The sequence below is a fragment of the Dermacentor variabilis genome, chromosome 4, assembly GCF_050947875.1.
Source record: "Dermacentor variabilis isolate Ectoservices chromosome 4, ASM5094787v1, whole genome shotgun sequence".
NCBI classification, from domain to species: Eukaryota; Metazoa; Arthropoda; class Arachnida; order Ixodida; family Ixodidae; genus Dermacentor; species Dermacentor variabilis.
The window spans coordinates 129,243,416-129,260,367 of NC_134571.1; the positions used below are offsets into that span (position 1 = coordinate 129,243,416).

A 16,952-nucleotide genomic window follows, 5' to 3' on the forward strand; every position below is an offset into this window, starting at 1 on the left:
CCCACAGCCTTCGCATTTCGCGTGCGATGCTCTACCAATTGAGCTACTGCGGCGCCGTTTCCCCATCCACTTCCTTGGGTATTTATGTGTACTAGTAGAACCCTGGGAGTGTTAACCAGCGCTACCACTCACAGACCTTGGCGGCGGACGTGGAACGTCCTTTTTGCCGCAGGCGTCACGAGAACGTGATCTTTTTCTGTGAAGGCAACTGGTCAATAAAGCCACATATGCTACCTGAAGGCATCAACGAGGGTCTCGAATCCATAACGAGGGTCTCGAATCCGGCAACATTGATGCCTTCAGGTAGCATATGTGGGTTTATTGACCAGTTGCCCCGTTTACCCCGTTTACAAAATAGTGCGAATTAGTGTAAATTAGCATACCCCGTTTCACAAATTTAGTGCGAGAATAGTCGTATGGCGATGCCCTTTTTAAACCGCCGCATATATCTCCAGCAAGTGTAGTCCTCTTGATTCAAATCGTGCCTCTGTTGCTGCTTAGGAAGGTTTCAATAACTCATAAATAGCTAGTGAGCATCTGTCCTCGCTGCCTGGTCTCTTTATTTTTTCGTGCAATTTCTTTTTTTCCGATCACTGCAATGTTCGACATGTAACACCATCTTGCCCAACAGTCTACCCTACTGAGTCATTTCTAATGTGTCATAATTTTACGTTTACAACATAGCAGTGTGAATGAAGGATGAAAGTGGACAACAACCGACGCCTTGAAAAACATGTCATGTCTCTGTTTCTTTATTAAGAAAGGAAAAACCAACAATGCATTAAACATCTTCGGTAAAGTGAAATTCTAGAGCAGATCAGTGCAATACTTTGCTAACACAACGTATGGCAGTGCGGTCAGCAAAATGGTCTACTTTGTAGAGTGTGGCAAAATATCTGCGACACTTGAGGAACATTTTTCAACGGAAGATGCGGACGAGCAGGACCTCTGATTATTGCCAAATGCTATCGGTAGGTATAGTTGTGTGACGCTGCACACTAGAATAACCTTTACAATTATTTTATTGCAGATCCGTGTTTCACATAGTTGACCAAACTACGGATGCACAAGGATGTCACTTTGGGGTAGGTTGGTTCTCCTTTATACATGGTAAATGAGCGCGAAAGAGAAGGTCGGAAAGAATATTTAAGACACACACCGACGCTAACTCACAGCGTTGGCCACGATCAGGGAATGGAGGGTCAAAGGCACCTACATAGCGTCGTTTTGATAAAAAAGTCGGAGTTCCGCCCGGAAGCCGAAGCATCGATTACGATAGCAAATTAGCAGACATGCAGCTATACGAAGTAAGGATAGTAGGTCTCTCGGCCGTATATACAAGTAAACATTCGCTGACTAACTAAATTAACAGGCATGGTGCCACGCGCACAAGCAAGCGTGAACGCACCTCACTCGATGACCGCGGAAACTCGCTGTCCAAATGCTGGAGTGAGGAAGCGCGGCAGCAGCAGCGAACGGATTGACTTTCGTGCCGCCTCTCGCTTCAACTCGAACTAAGCGGCGAAGACACAGCACACACGAAGCTGTCAGAGCTCGGCGTGCACTCTGTCCCATCGCGGATCACTTTCAAGATAAGGCCCGCACGGTCGCGCCATACGCAGCAGCCGCCATACGAAGTGGCGTCACCTACGCGATCCTACCACTGAACGGTGCTTCGCCATATAGGCTGCCACCCCGTGACGACATGCACATCCCGCACAAAACTGTACTTTTGTGCCAGCACTTCGCGCATGGGGTCTGAGTCGAGATGTCGTAGATAGGAAGGCCAAATGGCGCGAGGCGCTTCGAGAAAATGAGGAAAATAAGAAAGAATATGACGGTCACAGAGACGCGTTGCGCATGGTTGATCTCCGGGACGCACATTAAACAGCAGACACCGATATCAGACTTTTTCTATAAGATACTTTATTGATATGTATGTTTCAAGGGATCACACAGAGGGCATGATGATAGATCGGGTTTTATTGCGCAGGGGGTACGCAGAGGTGCTCGCACGTCGCTTGTGATTGATATGCGTTGCAGTTGTGTCGCTCTGCGTTTCGGAAACACTGGTTCCTTCTTTGATCGTAGTAATACATGTTTGCTCTGGTATTTCCAAAGCCTAATCGCGGTGGGCAGTAACACCCTGCAAAAGAAAATTCAATAAAGAGAACTCAAGTCGTCAGAAGTTATTACATGACTAAACGACACAGAAAAGAAAATGCGTTAGTGTAACACAAGCTACGAGGCGAGGCAGTGAACACCTTTTACAACCCCGCACGGCTGTCTTTTTGCGACCTTCACTTGCGTCGCCTTTTATTCTGATTAGTGAAAATATTTAATGGGAAAGAACGCATAGTGCGCCGATTACTGCGGAAAAACAGGTCTTACGCCAGCTTTGCCGAATACAGATTTCTTCAGAAAGCACGGCAAATGTTGAAACAAGAGGATTAGTAATGTGAGGATGTAACAAAAACTACACTTTTATGAAAGCCATCAATGGTGCGCCCCAAGTATTCTTTCATGTTTCTTTTTTTGCCGAAAATAGTTGAAAGGCGAATCAATCTCCTGTTGAAGTTGATCAAATACAACTTATTCCTGAGCGAGTTGGGGCTGAGAATGGGGTGTATGACCCATATAATTTACGGTAAGAGGCCGGCAACATCTCCACGATAGCGCATAAATACGATTGCAACGCAGGCGCCAAATAAAACAACGGACGAAGGAAGGAGACACGAGACAACCACTTGCAAATGCGCTACAAATACGCTAAATGTTGCAAGAATACAAGAACGTTCCCATTACCACCGGTACCGATACCACCGGTACTGCACGGTGTTAGCACCGATACCAATGGAACCAGTAAGACCGGGATCACCGATACCACAGGTACGAGATCTATCCCTTAAGTCGGCGTACCAGCGCTACACCACGGTGGTACCTATATTACCGGGATCACCGGTACCAGATGTATCTTCACTCCGGTACGGATACCACCGCAATCGCCGGTATCAGGTCTACGGAATCAGCGCACTGCTGGTACCGATATTACCACAACACCGGTACCAGTCTGGTATTACCGGTACCACTGGTATCACCTGGTACGTAAATAGTTGATACGCCACTATAGTCACTGATACCAATATCACCGGTACAGCACGGTGCGACCGTCTCCACTGGTACCAAATCTACATTTGGGATCGGCGCACCACCGGTGCCACAGTGGTACCACCGGCACGTTACCACCAGGCGCACTGGTGCCGTCGGTACCATATCTATCTTCGAGATGATCGGCGCACACTTTTAGACTGCACTACCTTCGAGATCGGCCTCCACCTCCTGTTACACTGTCTCTGACGAAGCAAATAAATAAATCAGTCAAATCAATCAATCAATCAATCAAAGAAGCTAAAAACCCAGATTTCCATACGGGTACGTTGCTGTAACTTCCTATCATCATCAGCGGCAGCCTATTTTATGTCCACTGTAGGACGAAGGCCTCTCCCTGCGATCTACAAATACCCTATATAGACTGTCTAAATAACCATTACATAAGATATCAGCATATCGGCATCTGCTGTTGGTTTGGTATGATTGTGAGTCACCTTGTTCACAGTGTCTTTTTTTTTCGTCACGTTTTCTTGCTTCCGGTGCAATGTGTAGCTAGTAAACTGTAAAGTAACTGGCTCATGGTAAAGACAAAAGACACTGCTGCAAGGAAAATGAAGAATACTTTTTCGGGAAACCGGATATACTAATAACGATGAACAATAACTATAGCAGGTTCGTTTATATCGAAAAGCACAATTCGAGAATTTTCAAAGGGAACTGCTAAAGTAATTGTAAATATCATGGCATGCCATCGTGGTGCCTTGCAATGAAATTACAGCAGGCAGTATTTTGTACGGGCAACTGCCGCAAACTGCCCGTTATTGGGGGTGCCAAGGAATGAAATTACAGATATCTATATATATCACGGTAAATTATGGTAATTTATGGCAACAGTATGTTTAATGAGTAGGCTTTAATAAATACAAGTTTAACAGAGAATTATAAATCATATTTTTTCGGGCCCCATTACAATTTCGCTTATACGCTGGAAGTGGTGAGACGCCACCTAAGGACAATTTTACCTAAATATTCTTTTTTTTTCAAATTTGTGTAGTATTGGAGGAGATAGAAGAAATTCATATGTAGTACTTCCATGCCGCTAGGCAGCGAGCGTAAGCGTGTAACCTTAACCTTCAGCGTATACCTTCAACGTATTGACACGTGTACTTGGTTATGTAGTGACCGCGTTTCATAGTCTAAGTAATATTATCGCTCAGCGCAGGATACGCCTGCATGTATCGGAACATTCTGGAATGTTATCGATGGTTCTATCCCCTGTCTGTTGTCACCGAACCTTACGTAATCTGATTGCATGTGTACGCGACGCAAATGGTGTAAAACTTTCTGGAAGACACGCGGGCACCAACTCTGAAACGTTCGATGGCTCAAGGATAAAATCCGACGCGCTTGACCAGCTGATCAAATTTTCGACGATCGCCGACTGTGTTCGACGCAATCGTTGTGCCTTGAGTGTAGCCTGTTTCTGAGGGCACAGGTTCGCTCAATAAAACACTAGTTTCGCCATTCACAAGTTTGCTGCTTTCTTCATCGTCATTCCTACAGGACAATATACTCTAGTAGGCCATGGGCTTCCGCGCAAACGCCAGAAGTGAACATTTCTCAGATGAGACTTGGAGGCCCTGATAGCGGACATAGTTTGTCGTCTGAGTTTCCGCCTTCTGGAGTTTCGCACGGTCCAAAGGCGCATTACACCGGACGCCCATATGCACATATCATCCGAATACATCGAATGAGAGAAGGACAGATAGACGGAGAGGAAAGGCAGGGAGGTTAACCAGATATCAATCTCCGGTTTGCAACCCTACACCGCATACATTGATAACTCAACTGCGCCTTGAAGGTGATCAAAAAGACCAACCAGTGCTAGATTAAAACCACGTAGGGCTCAGTACACCACCTTGGGGGACGCCGTGGCAGGTGTAATGGGCTGTAATAGGGCCGGCTTCGGTGCTAACAAAGAAAGACCTTTGGGAGAGATGAATTTATAACCAGTGAAACATCCGACCACCCTGCCTACCGCTTCGAGAGCGTAGAAGAATAAACTTGTCTCATTGTCCTTTGGCGTCGAGGAATATTGCAGTGCAGAGACGCTTACAGCCTTTTTCATGTTTTACGTACGTTACCAAGTCGATGACATTGTCATTCTGGGAAAGGCCACGCCGAAAATTTGTCATGACGTCTGCGTAGACACTGTTGTGCTCAAGATACGAGTCAGCCACGAAAGGATCATCCTCTCCATTAACTCCCACCCAGCTGGCCAAAGCTGTGGGGCGACATAATGAAAGTTCCAGAGGGGACTTTCCAGGCTTCAGAATTAAAACTAAGCTACTAGCACTTCAGCCTAAGGGAACCCGACTCACCTCGCCAGGACTCATTTGAGATATCAAGTGAGACACCTCATCGCCTGTTCACCAACACAGCGCCGTGTTCTGCATGAAATTTCATCAGGCCCTGGCGATGACCTGTGTCCGCACAAAGCAAGTGTCGCCATGAGTTCTTGGGAGGAAAATGACATGTCCATATGGAAATAACGTGGTGGCGGAGGGCTGATAGAAGCTGGTATATTGGTGGGCACTGTCACGTGGTTGGAGAGAGCGAGAGAGAGAAAACAAGGGTAGGAAAGGCAGGTAGGTCAACCAGAACAGCATCCGGTTTGCTACCCTACACTGGGGGTGGGGAATGGGGAATAGAAGGAAGAAGAAAGGGAGAGAGTAAGCACAGATTACGTGTGGGAGGGCACCGTACACAAGGACACTATAAACGGTCTCTTAAGCCCGTGCACTTCAAGTACTGCACTAGTGCACGAATCGTTTTTGAGCCAGTGATGGGTGTGGCCATGGTCCGAGTATGTTTGACTCGGTGAACGGTCTCGAGCCCAGTCGGTGTAAGGTTGCCCGCAGAGAGAGGCGTTGGACATCGTAGCGAGGGCAGGTACACAATAGGTGCTGGATGGTCTCCTCGCACCCACGGGAGTCGCACATCGCGCTCTCGGCCATTCCCATACGGTAGGAATATGCGTTCGTGAACGCCACTCCCAGCCACAAGCGACACAACAAGGTTGTTTCGCCGCGGGAAAGGCTAGATGGCAGTTGTAGCTGTAGCGTGGGGTCCAGTTTACGTAATATGCAATTGAAGGCACTTGAAATCCAGTGTTCTTGTGACCTCTTGCGCGCAAGTAGGCGAAGTTCTCTGGCAGCGTCCGACCTCGCCAAAGGTGTTGGACGCGTCTTGGTATCTTCGTGGGCACACCGGACAGCCTTGTCAGCTCGGTTGTTGCCGACGATGCCACAGTGAGCAGGAATCCATTGAAATACAATGTGGTGTCCTCTTTCCAGAGCATGGTGGTGTAGTTCTCTGATGTCAGATGTCATCTACTCGTATGCTCTGTGACGTAATGCGGACTTGATGCTGTGAAGGGCTGCCTTAGAGTCCCAAAATACGACCCATTTCTCTGTTGGCTCTTCGGTGATGTACATCATAACGGCATGGAGAGCTGCGAGTTCTGCCGATGTAGATGTAGCCGTGTGCGACAATTTGAATTTAACTGTAACGTTCTTGGCTGGAACGACGAATGGGGCAAATGTGCTTGTAGGTGAGGTCGAACCATCGGTATATATATGTATGCAGTCATGATACGTATGGTATAGTAATAGGAGCGTAAGTTGCTTCAGAGCCGGCGATGGATGATTGGACTTTTTTGTGATTCCAGGAATAGCAAAATTCACTTGAGGCTGTCGCAGTCACCACAGGGGAGAGGAAGGCTTCGCCGCCGGTGTAAAAGATGCCGGTATGTACTCTTGATGAGCGCCAATCACTCGTGAAAAGGTCTCTTGAGGTCTCTCGGCTGGTAGGGAGGCCAAGCGATGGTCGGGGATCCTTGACAGATGGCGAATGTGCGCTCTGAGAGAGTCGACAGTTAGATGTGTTTGGATTATATGGTCTCCTGGGATGGCGATTGTTGCTGCTGTTGAGGTGCACCGAGGCAGTCCTAAACACGTGCGTAGTGCTTGACCTTGTATGCTCTCCAAGGCGCGAAAGTTCGTCTTGCGTGCATTTGACAACACTGGTAGGCTGTAACGTAGCAGTCTGAGAAATAAAACCCTGTACAGCTGCAACATAGAATGGACTGGTGTACTCCAGTTTTTCCCGCATAAGAAGTCGAAGACCTGAGCAATGGCTATTAACTTCTTCTTCGGATAGACGCATTGAGGGCTCCACGAGAGGTTGCGGTCAATGATGACGCCCACAAAGCGATGCGTCTTAACATAGGATATAGCTTGACCATTGATGGTAACAGGATACGATGACATTTGTTTGCGCGTAAAACCAAGTAATGCGCACTTTACAGTAGACACACTGAGGCCTTGTTCTCGGAGATAAGACGCCGTCATGGTTGCCGCCCACTGAAGTCTGGCTCTTAGCTGAGGACGAGTCAACGCAGAGGCCCAGATGCAAATGTCGTCGGCGTATATTGAGACATGTACTGTCTGCGGTAGGTAATCCGCTAGTTCTACCAGGACGAGGTTGAACAAAATAGGGCTCAACACTCCACCCTGCGGCACACCACGGCAGATGTAATGGTCTGAAGTTGGGCCGCCTTCGGTCTGCAAGAAAACACGCCTCTCAGTCAAATAGTCCTGAATCCACTTATATATCCGGCCACCAACTCCAACAGCCTCAAGTGAGTTCAGTATGGCCTCATGGGCGACGTTGTCGTATGCTCCTTCTATATCCAGAAAAAGTGCCGCAGATAGGCGCTTGAGGCTTTTTTGATTTTGGACCCATGTTACGATGTCAATGACGTTGTCGATGGACGTGCGACCTCGACGAAAGCCTGTCATGGCGTCCGGATAGATATTAAATCGTTCCAGGTACCATTCCAAGCGAGCAAGAATCATTCTTTCCATCACTTTGCCGACGCAGCTCGAAAGCGCAATCGGACGATATGATGAGATCTCAAGCGGAGACTTTCCAGGTTTCAGAATGGGGTTCAAGCGGCTCGATTTCCATTGTTTAGGAACGGCGCCGTTCTGCCAAGACTCATTGTAGTAGTTGAGCAGCTCATCACGTGCGTCATGTCCAAGGTGGCATAGGGCTGCATACGTGATGCCATCAGGTCCTGGTGACGAAGGACGCCTGCAGGTCGCCAACGCAGCATCGAGCTCTTCGAGCGAAAATAGCACGTTCATTTCTGGTACACGTGCCTCAGGGATGTCATGCAATGCTGCGTCAGTAATGATGGCCACGGACCCAGCAACCCGTGCACAGAACTCTTCAGCCACTTGAAGTTCCGAGCGGAGTTGGTAGAGGGCCAGAGCAGCGAAGGGCTTCCTTTGATGCGGAGATGAGCGAAGACCCCTAACCGTTCTCCATATGTGCGAGAGCGATTTTCGGGGATCAAGCGACTGACAGAGTCTTCCATCGCTTATCTTCCAATTTATCCATGCTACGTTGGACACTCTTTTGTATGCGTCGTGAAGCCCTGAGATCTAAGACGGACTTCGTGCGCCGATACCTCCTCTCCGCCTGTCGGCGTGCCGCACGTAGCCTCTCCAGTTCCATGTCCAAGTCTGTTCGCCTTGCTGACCTTGTAAGAGAGCAGATGGATGTTTTCAATGCCTGTGCGATTGCTTCTTCGATAGTGTGTGAGAGGCCTTCCCGACGTGTGTCATCCATATCCTTCTGAAATTTTGATCAATCAACTGTACGCAAGACAGTTGGGGAGCGTTGCTCAACTCCTCTAATCTTTATGTATGATGGAATATGGTCGCTTCCATGTGTTTCTATGTCTGTAAACCATTGGACGCTCGAGGCAAAGCGCTGTGACACCAAAGTTAAGTCCAAGTAGCTACTATAGGTCGTGCCTCGCAGAAATGTAGGGCTGCCGTTATTCACACAGCACAAATCATGGTCGGCAGCAAAGGAGGCGAGGCTCCTGCCTTTGCAGTCGATTTTAGTGCTTCCCCATAGCTGGTGATGCGCGTTGAAGTCACCTGTGATAACCTAGGGGCCATTGTTCATTAGTAATATTTTCTTAAGCCGTTCGCCGCCATGTGACCCGCTGGGGATATGTAGGCTCCAATTAGTGTAAATGACACATTCTTCTTTTGGACATTTAGGCAGACGTATTGGTTGTCGTCATGAGGCTCTATCGCGTTGGCGACATATGTTAAGTCCGTGGGGATGTAAATGATCACTTTTGTGCTCGCACCGCATGTGGACGAGACGAAAGATTCATAACCGGACAGTCTGAGTGCAGTTGATGTATTTGGTTCGCAAATGACCAGTATGGGGAAGCGATTTGCGAAAATGAATTGGCGAAAGTCTGATATACGGTTCCTTAGACCCCTGGCAATCCATTGAAAGATCGGCGCACTTTTAAGTTCAGTGCGGAAAGGGACTATTGGTCGAGCCATGATGCTTAAACGATGCTAGCAAGCACTGGATTTAGTGCATCCAGTATTTGCAGAGCGCTTCGAGCTGCTGGTGTTTGCAGCTTGTTCAGTATAATGCGCATTGTATTAATTAGCGATTGCAGCATATAAGCCACCTGCCTGTCTTGGTCGCACAAATCGCCGACAGTAGACGTCGGGGGTTGTCCAGCGAAAGTTTGCTGTGATTCTGTTGGTGAATGTTGTCGTTTCGGTAGAGCCGGCCAAGATTCGGCAGATGAGGTCTTCTGAGTGGACTTGCTCTTCGCGGTCCTTTCCACATTGTCTGACTTGGGCGGTGGAGGAGGAGGTGGTGTTGTAGGAAGTGGCATGCGCGTTGCAGAGACAACACCGTTCCTTGAGGAGCGCCGGCGACGCGAACGTCGCTTCCTGATTTTATCGGCGGCTTCGCGATGAGATCAATGATCTCTCGCCATCTCTTTCAAGGTGGCCATTTCGTTTTCAGTATGTGGGCATTTCTTCGATGAAGCTTCACGTGATCCTCCGCAGTCTGAACATTTCATTACAGTCGCGCCACATTTATCTGCAGCGTGGGGCTCTCCGCAGCGGGAGCACGCTGCCTGATTTTCGCAGGCGCTGCTCACGTGTCCCAGTTTCATGCATTTGCGACGCTGAAGAGGTTTCGCAATGAAAGACCGCACTGCATGTCTGAAGTGTCCCACCTTAACATGCGAGGGTATATGTTTACCCTTGAATGCAATCTTCACGCAGCGTGAACTGCCTAGCCGCTTAACATCAACGATGACCTCATCATTGGCTGGCTTGATAAGAATCGGCAAATCGTTATTAAGGATGGCGACGTCTACGTCGTAGATAACGCCGGTGACTACGTCAGATCCCAGAGGGATGTAAGAGCGCACCTGAATGCCGTCGAGGTCCGTTACGCTGCGTAGATCGGTCAAAGCTGCCGCATGCTGGACATCAACTGCCAGTAGATTTTTTCCGGTGTTCACTCGAATGTCCGATATTTCATTTGGCACCAGGGCTTCCAGTGACATCGACACAGATTGCCTGTTAAGTAGCTTCATGTTGACGGTGTGAAGCAGGGGCACAAATATGATGGCATTGGCGTCCGGCCTCTGCGTCTGTCTCACTGTTTGCGTGCTTGACGACGAGGACGTCCTGGTGTTCCTTCTCTTCGCTCCGCGGCTCTGCACCAGCTGGAAGTCGTCATCGGAAGTGTCCTCACTGCTGAGAGAGTAGACATGGGTGTCCTCGCTGTCGGTGTCGCTCTGCTGACCGATCCGCTTCCTGGAGCCGGCCGCCGCTGACGCTGCCGTCGCCAGCAGACGTGCGGGGTCGTCCACTTCCATTACAACCGAGCAGGGAGCGACGACCAGTGGATGAACTTAGGTTTTCACAGAAATAAACCGGAGCTAGAAAGAACAGCGCTGTATCGAAAGACACTTGCCGCAGCCACATGCCACATGCCACATGCTGCCACAGCAACATGTAGTCGCTCTTGGAAGAGGGCGAGAGATTTGAATGGGAACAGCTAAACGGGAGGCATACGGGGGCCTCTTACCATTCACCATAAGCGAGATAGAGGCTTGTGGGGGTCTAGCGGCTCGTAGAAGGCTGTCCATCGCTGTAACTCCACCATGCATAAACGATGTTGTATGTTCTCTGTTTATCCCCCATCTCCTTTTCCCCGTGCAGGGTAGCCAACCGGAACTATCTGTTGTTAACCTCCCTGCCTTTCTATGCATCCTTTTCTCCTCTATCTTCTATTGTAAGGGTCTGGTTGCTCTTACATCAAGGAAGCTTATGCCATCGTCATGTGCACCTAATCAATCATACGTTCCGCTTTCTATTAACAGAAGTACCTAAAATTGGTAGAGCAATGTATGTCAGAGCACATTTCATTGGTCGTTACATTTTAATGTAGCCCTAGGCATGTAGTTTCTAGCAAAATGCATTAAGTCCTGGCTGACTTTGGCATTGGCATAGCAACACGCCAAACAATTTCGCTGATTAAAATTATTTTACTAAATATTGTGAAGGATTTATTTTCATTTTTAATATAGCGAAAATTTTGATTTCCGCTACTGCTATGAACAATTCCCGGTAAAAAAAAGTCAGTTTTTCTGAAATCACATATTTTAATAATTCGACACACTATTCTGTGATATAATATGTCTAATAATACATTAACCGGCATTTCTTATAAACAATGTTGAAGAACTATTTGGGTCATTCACAATGTGGGAGCAATGACCGAAATGTAGCGCACATAATGAAAACAAATATACATACTATCAGGATATCCGCAAATATCGCGCCGTTTGTCACATCCTGGAAAAGAACGAGTCCAAATCAAAAACTGAATGCAGCAAGAATCTCTTTATCTGCTTAGCCGCAGACATCCTCATGAGTGCAAATTCCTGCGACGTAATTTTATTTCTCTTTCTGTGTAAGTATGCTATTCACAAAACTAACACTTTTACGAGTCGCTTTACACTGATCGCCAAAAAGAAGCACCATTAACGATATTATTCGCCCACCTCAAATATGTAAGGCGAAACCCAGTTCATAGATAGTTGGTAATTCGTGTCAAAAAGAGAAATAAAAATGAGTGCAAAACCACGAGGACGAAAACACAAACTTGGAGGACGTATACCAACTACTTGTACATCCTTCACGATGTATTTGATCCATTTTCTGTACGCTATCACTTAGGCGGCTTACACGTAGTTGACGTACACGCTCTGTGTTTGGGTTCCTGTGTTCGATGTCTGGCACCCCTTGTTTCTTTTCTTCAATTTTCAATGAACGCGCATAAATACAGTCGGCAAAATAATACTGATCCCGTTTTAATATGAAAAAATATGAAACCTTTTTGCAATTCGGGTGACTGTAGGATGTATTTACGACTGATTATCAAGGGACCAATCTTAAAGTGGAGATAGCGGCACCGTGACTAAGACAAAGACATCAATTCATATAATTTTCTAACATTTGCCTTTCGTAAGAAGAGAACAGAAAGGAGATATTACTACCTTGTCGATCTCGCCTAGCTTCCACATCTTCGGCAGCATATGTGGCTCGGAGAAGCAATGAAACAACTGGCAACAGCATGATCTGGAGAGTCTTCGTAGATGACATCAGTTTGGTCGACGCTCGTGGGCAAGCTCTGTGCAGCAGTAGAAGCACGGCGTTTATGTTTGCTCCCAAATTCTCACATTTCTCAACTGGAAACGTGCTTTCACGAATTGCGGGCTATATTTCCTAATATTCCTTAATACGTCAGCACAATACACCTTTTCCAAACTGAAGATCGAGCTCTACAACTAATTATTTCCTGGCATTTATAAAATTGTTTTCACGTCTATTCAATGGTGAATATGTAAGAGTCTATGTATGAACGCGCGGAGACCATGATCGAAGGCTTTCCTTTTTTTTTTTTTGCACGGGTAAAGATATGATCAATGACAAAATATATGTGCACCTAAAATGTGACTTCTCAGCGTAACTTTATTGTTCGTGCCTTCTATATGTACCAGTTCTACGATAGGGAAGTTGTGTACAGTGGCCGTTACGGACGAATAATTCGCTGCTTGTCAGGACCAAGCTCTGCCAAATATTTCCTCAAACATAAGTTTTCGCAAGTCACAGTCGGTGTTCTCATGGCATATGGTTTGATAAATATTAAACCCGTCGTGGCCCTTAAAAGAAAATGAGAAAAAAAATATTGTTTCTAGCTACCTGAATAATTACAACATAAAGTGAATAAAAACTAAATGATGGACAGGTAGAGAAAACAGGATCATCAAACAAATATTCTCATCGTATTCGACTGCCCCGATGAGCTGCGAAATGCAAGTTTTTTTGTTGTTTCTTTTTTTGGCGGGTTGGGGGGGGGGAATAATTTTCACCATTGTGCACGTTTCTCGCTAAAAGTGCTTGAGCACAGAATCTTTGTTCACTTCGCTTCACTGTATTACCTTAAAGACCGTCGTTTATGAAGTCTTTAAGGGGTCGACGCACGTAAGAGAGAGGCCAACAAATGAAAGTTGCAAAGAACAGTATTCACGTGGAACGGTGTGCTTTGACGTTTTCCGCAAAAGTTGATGGAGGCGTGATGGCTGCAATGTCGCAGGGAAGGCCATTCCAGTCCACTGCTGTAGGAAGAACAAAATGAGGCAGCGAATATGGTAGTGCGACCACGTGAGTCTTCAATTTGATACGTATGGGCAATGCGGTTGGATATGTGCGTCGTTCGGATGGTGTAGGTTGCGCCATCGATGAAGCTCTCCAATAAAAAAATTGAAGCAAACAGAGGCTGGCGATGCGGTGACGCACAGAAAGATTTAGAAGACCAGTTTCGCTCTTGGGGGATGATATGCTTATGTCGTATGAGTACGAAGAATGGATGAACCTAGCGGCACGATTTTGCACGGTTTCTAATTCGTTAAGTATACTTCGTGCAGACTCCACGGAGACGCCGGATATTCCTGTTTATATCTGATTAGAGATTTAAACGCGATAACTTTTATTTTCTGTGGGGCATGTCGCAAGTGACGCTTTAAAAAACCGAGATATCTGATAGCTGATGATATGACTTAGCTGAGGTGTGCGCGCCAGGAAAGATCGCAGGATAAGGTGACGCCTAGGTGTTTACAGGATTGAGCTTGTTCAACAGCGGGGTTGAACAAGTTCTGTACGCGTGTTCTGTTGCGGTTGCCTGTTGTTGAAGTAAGGCAGCAGCTGCGCTCAAAGATCACATTACCATGAAGCTTATTCGTCGGACAATTTTTTTTTCACTCGGAGTTGCCTTACCACGTGCGCGCAAATCGCGGAACAGCACAGCACCGGAGAAAGGTGATCCGTCCAGCGAGCAGCGTCGAAGGACATCCAAGGAAGACCGTGTGTCAGCCATCCCACGTCGCCGCGAACACGGGACAGTCGTTCGTCATTCGTTGGATATAACGTTGGATATACCGTTGAATACTCCACGGTAAGTGAATTCGAACTTACGTGCACATTCTGCGTATATGACATGCTATCGCCAGGAAATCGTCGCGACGTTGAGCCGATGCGATCGACAACGGACTAGGCAAGCGCGCTGTGTCTCTCATTGTCCGTCTAAAAAGCTAGCCGTCGCGATTTTATCACTTGCCGCTATCCGCAAGAGCTTTGAAAATCGCAAACGCTGCCAGAACCATGGTATGTTCGATAAGACCTGAGGCGAGGGGACGCATAAAATGGTTTGTCTACCAGCCCATGATGTCGAGCCTATGCGGATCGTGCTTAGCATGCGTTTTGTGTGTTTGAATTTATTCAGTTTGGCAGTCTACTGTGTACGGAATGCTGTTCAAATAAGGATACACATAATAGAAGGCGTCGTATTGCTGGCGGCATGCTTTAGTTATAGTAAGCCACGCGCTTGACGGTGCCTTTCGCCCATGGGCAACCTGCGACCACTGAAGTTACGTGCAATGCCAGTACTAGTTAGAAATTTTGCCGCAGGCATTCAGCTGCATGCTGCAAGAGGTCAGTCGGGCGCGTTAATTGAACTTACTGAAAACGCATGCTGTTGCATCTGGGTCGCAAGCCCCAAGGGTAGCGTTGGCCTGGCGGCCTGGGGCACAACTGGAAGCATCCGAAGGTCCTGGCAAAGCATGAGTCGACTGCTAACAGAACAACTTGTTTATTCTAGCATCGCAAAAGAGTGACCGGTCAGGTCGACCTAAGTGAAGAGACGGGAGAGCACGTTACTCGACGCAAGAAATCGGAGCCTCTCGGCGTCCGGGGGCAGCTGCTTTTATACTCTCGGAGTCGAGGGCAAGAAGGAACGGCTCCGGATGGGGCGCACGTGACGGCGGGGCACGGACACGTTGAGAGTCACCTTGAGACAAGAAGTGACGTATCCGCCGGGCCGGCGCCGTAGGGACCTCCTCGCTTCACAGTTGGGGAGCTCCTCTCCCCGGCTGCCGCGCTTTGACAAGCGTGGGCACCAACATGCACACACACACGAAGACACGTGGCATTGAAACATGCCTGGACGCGCTTGGCGGGGAGGCGTTGCGGAAGCGCTGAACGGGCCAAAATGTCCGCCGCTTTGAACGAAGCCCCGGCGTCCGTTGCATCCGCGCCGGCTATAGACCTCAGACTCTGCCCAGGCGGCGCTGCGGAAAAACCCGTCACCAGCGCCCCCATCGGAGCCTTGGCGCGAACTGAGTAGTGCAAGGAGAGCTGTCCGCAAGCGAAGGTGCATAGGCCACAATGGACCCTTCTCTTTCGTTTGTGTTGAGGCACGGTTTCCTAAAAATCAAGGACCTGGAAAGCTTCTTCCGCCCGTCCACGCTTCGGAAAGGAAGCTCAGCAGGGCGAAGTACGTGTACAATGTAAAATAAAGGCTCAAGTGTTATTTCGGCGTGCTGCAAATCGCAAGTATATACAGAGAGCATCAGGTTTGTCTATAGGCATATCAGCATAAAAATCTAAGCATTTCAAATTGGTTCATATTGAATATGTCCTGAACACAAGACTTATTAAGTATCTCCTATATTTTTATGTATTTTATCGTAATGTTTTGTCTCGCAATTATTTACAAAGAGTAAATCCTTTCATAGCCTTTTGCAGGGCAACAAACAGAAAACATTTTCCAAGGCAGCAAATAGCGTGTGAACATAACGAAAGTAAGCTTCCTACAGTGCCTACGCGCTGCATCTTTCTTTCTCGCAGGAGCTACAGCGTCGCCCAGTACCTTAATTTGAACTTTTTGCAGACGCTTCGAGCAACAAGCGCGCACAAATAAATGTAAATAAACGCGACATTCTTTTCTTTACACACGTGCGTTATTTCGCAATTACTCATCCAGTGCTTCTACAAGAACTTTATTGCTCACATTTGTAAAACGCAGTCGAGCAGGCTCAGCACATTGCGAAGCGTGCTTGTTGTATCGGCGCAGGACATACAAAATACCGAAAGTAGAAATGAGTTCGCGATACAACAATGCTCTAGAGCAGGATTTTGAATTCATAAACGAACCAAAATGTTTGGTAAAAGTGACCTGCCAAATCTCTCCGTTCCACTTGTTGAGTTAAGCGGAGGCGGACGTCTGTTAAAAGGCGGAGATATCGATGGCACATAAGCAGGATGGTTCGCAACGTTGTTTTTTTCTGTTACCAACGAAGTGGCGGCTGCAGATTCTTGAGTTTTCGCTTGGTTACCACAGTCCTCCGTCAGGGCTACGCAACACAATTACAGAAGAAAAAAATTGTCGCACTTTCTCATGCGAGCCGCTGTGTTGTGGGGAATGCAAGTAATCCGATTACCCAACAGGTTGAACGGCCCGTATCCAGCGCTCTCGCCTTTCCCCTTCATACGATCGCGATGGAAATCTGCAAAACTGAACGTTGTTAT

At 47.5% G+C, this 16,952-nt stretch overlaps 1 long non-coding RNA gene across 1 annotated transcript in view; it reads right to left on the minus strand.

The window, feature by feature from the left end:
- Positions 1-1,954: 1,954 nt before the first annotated feature.
- The window catches only part of LOC142579769 (uncharacterized), a 30,312-nt gene continuing 15,314 nt past the window's right edge, over positions 1,955-16,952 (minus strand). Inside the window, exons 2-4 of the long non-coding RNA XR_012827441.1 lie at positions 12,584-12,717; positions 11,841-11,879; positions 1,955-2,146 (exon numbers count right to left, since the gene is read on the minus strand). This is a non-coding gene — a long non-coding RNA (uncharacterized LOC142579769). The remainder of the gene's footprint in view (positions 2,147-11,840; positions 11,880-12,583; positions 12,718-16,952) is intronic.